General features: G+C 38.2%; 1 pseudogene; it reads right to left on the bottom strand.

Moving 5' to 3' along the window:
* Positions 1-1,706: 1,706 nt before the first annotated feature.
* LOC148778301 (AP-1 complex subunit sigma-2 pseudogene) lies at positions 1,707-2,168 on the bottom strand (annotated as a pseudogene).
* Between the last annotated feature and the right edge of the window lie 2,357 nt (positions 2,169-4,525).

Raw genomic sequence — 4,525 nt, 5'->3', positions numbered from 1 at the left:
ACCTCATGTGATGAGTTGACTCACTGGAAAAGACTGTGATGCTGGGAGGGATTGGGGGCAGGAGGAGAAGGGGACAATAGAGGATGAGAGAGTTGGTGATGGATGGGGAGGTCTGGTGTGCTGAGATTCATGGGGTCATAAAGAGTCGGACACGACTGAGCAACTGAATTGAACTGAACTGAATTGAGAGGAGGAGTGACTGCAGATGCAGAGCTGAGATGGTGTCAGATACTGGAAGGTGCTGCTCCTGGGGTAAATAGATTTTGCTAAATATTAAAAATATAGTAGTCATTAACCCAGAAATTATGATTAGTAACTTTGGAGTGTGCCTAAGCTTATAAGAGTTTTGTTTTGTTGTTCATTTTTAAACATACTTATGAGAGATACTGATTCACAGCCAGGATTAAAAACTGCTGCTTTATTCATTTAAAATTCACTCAACCAACTTTCATTGAAATCGTAAAGCTAGTAGGACTTGAATGTACAATATTTAATACCACACAATCCCTTCTTTCATGCTGCCTAGAGAGATAACAAGTTGGGGCTTTGTCTATTTTTTAGTAAAATTTTTGGCACACAGTAGATGTTTAAAAGAATATTCACCAAAGATTTATAGTAGCTCCATTTTCTCATCTATAAAATGACTTTCGATTAGTATGTCTCAAACACAAGATTTAGGTATACTAAGAAATGCTTATAATAGAAGGGTGTTTTAATGAAAAGAACAAGCAAAACATAACAAATCAACAAAATAAAACTTTGAGAAATATAAATACTGGCACTAATGGTAAAGAGCCTGCCTGCCAATGCAAGAGACAGAAGAGACACGAGTTTGATCCCTGTGTTGGGTTACCTTCCCCTGGAGGAGGAAATGGCAACCCAATCCAATATTCTTGCCTGGAAAATCCCTTGGATAGAAGGAGTCTGGCAAGCTATAGTCCATAGGGTCACAAAGAGTGGGACATGACTGAGGTGACTTAACATTAATTCATTTTTAAGAAAGTCACAGTGTATGTGAATGTATTAAAAGTTCTAAGGAATCGGATATGATTAAATAAATAAATCTGTTCAGTATTTCACGAAGTTCCCAAATCCATAAAATTTTTTAATGGTTAAATATCCCAAAGATCAAAACAGCATCATTCCATTAGTCTTTTGTGTATTCCCTTTGTTTTTAGGTGTTTGCTTTCTAATAAAGGTCTTTGGTATAATTTAAATTTCAACATAGAGTGAAATTTTCATTCATTTAATATGTGACTATGTTAATTCCCTTTATTTGCATATATACTGAAATGCAGTGGTCTTTGGTTTCATAAAACCAGGTTTCATATGATTTTTTTGCCAAAGGAAATAATAAAAGTGTATTGCCTGATTGTCACACTTATAGATGCACATAATCGAGGTAATGATAATAACCTATTCAAGAGAAACAGACCTATAAACTTCAAATAGCCAGAAAAAGTAACTTTTTTCCTGCATTCATTCTAATTCATACTTAAGTCCCTTGTTATCACTTGATGAGCCAAAGTTCCCTTTAGTTAATTTAGTTAATAAAAATTGTGTAGGCCTGAATGAAGCAGCTTAGCAGAACAGTAATACTGACTAGACATCATCTTACACCATTAGCTAACGTGGGCATGAAGGCAGTGACCATCTACAGTGTGTGAAATGCCACAAGAAGTCATCAACAGGGGAGGAGAGTTATGTCAATCAATTTCTTCAAGAACACTACGTGGGGTTTCAGCTTCCTCCTGCAGTAGATCAGCCTGCTCAATTGCTTTAAGGACATTCTTGGATATTTCCTGAAATTCTCCTCCCAAAAGAAACTCATCCAAAATAAAATAAGTCTTCTCAAAATTAAAAATGGTATCAAGTTCACACACACTGCCAAAATACTTGTCAAGTAATTTCACATAACGATGAACTATTTCCAGGGTAATTAGTTCACTGTCCTGATCCTCAGTAGCACAGCAAAAATACAGACTGGCATATTTTGTGTAAACAATCTTCAGATCTCTCCACTCAAGAAAGCTGCACATTTTAGGTTTCCGTGCTAAAACGGTTTGAAGAAGTTCTCTTGTGATCTTTTTCTTCTCTTTGTCTGAAAATGGGACACACCATCTCAGCAGTCTAAGCTTACCCTGTCGACTAAAGAGCAACATAAACTGCAGGGCGGCCGCCGGACGCCGGTGCAGCAGGAGTTGGCCGCGGTGGCGGCGGCGACTGAGGGGCAGCCCCTATCGCTGAACTAAGGGAGAGAAGCCGTTTTGCTGTCACTTTATAGATTATTTTTAGGAAATACAGCGTTCTTAAAGTCTCTTGTATTTTTAGATGACTGTGTTTCATTGCTACGTCTGAAGGAATAGCCCTTAACCAACTGAATGTACAATGAATACGTTGGTATGTTAAATATGTGACCATAATCCTTCAGTGCTGATTGACTAGATAAGAATAGGCATGTGATTCAAGGGGTTCCCTGTCATAATCCATTCTAGGTCAATTGGTTTCATTCTCTAAGGAATTTGAGTTAAAGAATATTGGGTAAACATTTACAGTTGAAATGTAGAGATCATTACATAAAGCAGAGTTGGCCAAGTGGTGCAGAACATGTTTAAAAATCATAGTTGACTATTTATGGAGCATGCCATGTCCAAGTGACTAGAACTCCCCACTCCCTCGCTTATATCATTTGCTTTATTCATTTAAAGTAGGTTTCTGACCCCCATATACATTTATTTGCATTCCATGAAGTGGAGGATATCTGAGGTGGCTGGGCTGCCATCTGCAGCCTTTAGAAATTAAAGAAGAAGTGGTCAAAACATTGGTATTTGGGCTGGCTTTCTGGTCATTCACCTGAACACCAGAAGAAAGAAAAAGGCAGTTGCCAGGAAAAGACATTAAAATGAAATGAGCTTAACTTTGTATGAAGGATATATTGGCTATTTTTGCTTTTGGTCAGATCAAAAGTGGTTATCCACTTTATCAGAGAATTAAAAACCCTTCGGGTGGCGAGGTTCTGACTGTTGGTACCTTACCTGAGCGCAACTCCCATGCTTCTTCCAGGGAAATGCTGAACTCTGGTGTGGTACCTGAGTGGCATGAGTGTGGGCACTGCTGAAAGCAGGTGAGAGAGAGAGAGACAAGAAACAGAAAGATACAGACTGTGGGGGTGACGTGATAGCCACTGCTGCTTGTTCACATAGAAAAGTCATTCCTCCTCAATGCCTCAGGTTCTCGTGTTTTAAATTAATATGGCCTGCACAGAAACAGCCAGCACATCATTTTGTCTCTCCTCTGCCAGTGACAGCCTGCAGTCCAGAGCCTGGTGACAAGAGTTGAACTCTGCATGCTGCAAGTACTCATTTTCTTTGAATCACTCCTTTAACTTGACCAAACAGGCTTTGGGTACCAATTGTGACATTGCCTTTTCTTTCCTATAATAGCTAAATTTGCTCACTTCCCTTTAGACACTTTCTTTTTCCATTTTTTTTTTAATTTGGTGAAGGAACAGTGGTTATAATTTCTAATGAAGTTATTCAGTGGCACTTTTGTTGACTCTTGACTGAATCCTTTTTAGAAATAAATGGTGGCATTGAAAGTACACTTCCACTTCATCAACCACAGGTTACTCAATCCTAAAAAGGCTTTTTGAAATGCAGCTACTTCTTGGGGAAGCTAATTTTCTATATTTTGGTTTATTCTGAGAATGAGAGAAAAGGTATTATTCAAGGTATTCATTTCAGAAATGCCAGAAAACAAATGCTTCTTAAACCTTTACTTTTGGCATTATTGTTAAGGACCGAGTGAAGAAAAGCCAATAAGCAGAGTTTCTGATTGCAAAGGGAGAAACCCATACCTCTTCTATATAGATTGTTCAAGGTATCACTACTGTAAAGAGGGCTTCAGCCAGAGGCAAAACCCAAAATATTTAAATCCTTTCCCAACCTGAATTATAAAATTATTCCTGTATCACTTGCTTCAGAGATTATTGAAATTTTAATATGAGAAAAAATTGTCACAATATTTACTATTCTGCTTTCCATATTACCAAACTAGAGTTCTTTAAACTGTGCCAGTGTCCTTTCTCACCTGTCACTAGATATTGTTTAAATGCCTCCAAATCTTTAATAATTCCATTACTCTGTACTACTGGAAAAAATTACTGTGCCAGAGAACCATACATCATAGCTTTGCCCTTTATTAAATGATGCTGTATGTATCAAAATTGGTTTCAGTTGAACAATTTTATATCTGAATTTTATATCAATCTAGCACCAGCATTGGGACTCTGAGTTTAGTAGTCTAAGACATTTGGGTTCAAATCATGGCTTGTAAGGGCTTCCCAAATAGCTCGGTGGTTAAGAACCTACTTGCCAATGCAGGAGCCATAGGAGATGAGGCTTCGATCCCTGGGTTGGGAAGATCCCTGGGAGGAAAAAATTGACAACCCACTCCAGTGTTCTTGCCAGGATAATCCCATGGACAGAGGAGCCTGGTGTACTATAGTCCATGAAGTTGCAAAAGA

This window comes from Moschus berezovskii, chromosome 3, assembly GCF_049115385.1.
Source record: "Moschus berezovskii isolate FMDL1 chromosome 3, NW_MosBer_1.0, whole genome shotgun sequence".
Lineage (NCBI taxonomy): Eukaryota > Metazoa > Chordata > Mammalia > Artiodactyla > Moschidae > Moschus > Moschus berezovskii.
This window is presented reverse-complemented; position numbering and strand designations above follow the sequence as displayed.